A 1,652-nucleotide genomic window follows, 5' to 3' on the forward strand; every position below is an offset into this window, starting at 1 on the left:
TTTTGGATTTCGAGACGTGGGCCCGGGGGCCAGGTTTGAGTCGATATCGGATTTTGACTCTAATTTGATAGTTCTCTTGTGGAATTGACCCCTTTAGCCTATATTAATCGTATTGTATTGCTTGTGTCTAGATTCAGGATGTTTGGAGGCCGATTTGAGAGGCAAAGGCATCGCGAAGTAGGATTTTTCTTGGTTGGAGGTAAGTAACGCTTTCAAACTTGGTTCTGAGGGTTCGAAACCCCAAGTTATGTGTTATGTGATTGGTATTGAGGTGATGCGCATGTCAAGTGACGGGCGTGCGGGCGTGCACCGTGAGAATTGGTACCTGGGTGATTCCATGGAACCGTTTAGTGACTCTATCCTGTTGATATCCATGTTTTTCATTATGTGATAAAGTAGTTGAGCTGTAAATCATGCTAGATATCATGTTTAGGCTTTGTGCCGGTATTGTTTAGACCCTTAGCGGTCGTTTCTTGCTGTCATCTCACTAGTTTTCATTTACTATTTCATACTCAATCACGATCATTCATTTTTATATCATATCTCGGTCTCAGTTATTTATTGATTCATCATATCATTATTCCGTATTGTTTTCATGACATTGTGAGCCCGTGGTGAGACTGGAGAGATTGATGACTGAGTGAGGCCGAGTGCCTAGTTATGAGTGACAGTTATGGGACCGGGCTACACGCCTCAGTGGTTATATTGATGATTATGATAGCGCTTGGGCTGTAGGAGCCCCTCTGGAGTCTGTAACACACCCCTAGTGAGCGCAGATGATATTATTGAGGGATGGATTTCCCTCGACATGGATTTGTCCAAAGTACTTGATACCTGGAGATGGATTTCTCCACAGGGTTGGATTGCCTTTTTTCCTCGGTACTGGTGACTTATAGTTAGTATTGCATATGTTATGGGATAGATTTTCCTGGGCCGGATGGCCATATACAGTACCGAGTGGTTGAATACTTGAGAGTGGAGCACATGGTGCATTTCATACAGTTTATGCATTGGCATGTAGAGATAGCCGAGTTATATACCTTACACTGTTCAGATATGTAATTCCTTTATTGTCGAGCTGTATATTTGACTTGAAAGCATGCCTACGTTTCTGCATATTTATTTCTGTTATATTTGTTGAGGTTGAGTTCGTCACTATCTTTCAGTACAAAGTTTGGACTTGTTACTTGCTGAGTTGGTGTACTCACGTTACTCCCTGCACCTCGTGTGTAGATCCAGGAGTTACCGGTCATAGCGGCAGTTGTTGATTGAGGATCCTAGACTTTTGGAGGCCATCAAGGTAGCTGCACTGCGTTCGTGGGCCTTGACTCTCCTTCTTTATCTTTGACGTACTTTCAGTTTATATCTCTAGATACTGTAGTAGACTGTATTTCTGATCTGGACGCCCATGTACGCAGTGGCACCCTTATTTTGGGCTGGATTGTATCACTTTGGGATTTTCATATGTTTGAAACAGTTTTTCTTTAATATTAAATACTTCCGTTAATGTTTTCAAACTTATTGTTATTGGTGTTGGGTTGTTGAGTTGAGGTTGGCCTAGTTCCACGATAGGCGCTGTCACGACGGTTAATTTTGGATCGTGACATGTTTCAAACATGTCAGTTGAGTGTTTGAAACATCTTAAGATATTG

The sequence above is a fragment of the Nicotiana tabacum genome, chromosome 9 (genome assembly GCF_000715075.1).
Source record: "Nicotiana tabacum cultivar K326 chromosome 9, ASM71507v2, whole genome shotgun sequence".
NCBI classification, from domain to species: Eukaryota; Viridiplantae; Streptophyta; class Magnoliopsida; order Solanales; family Solanaceae; genus Nicotiana; species Nicotiana tabacum.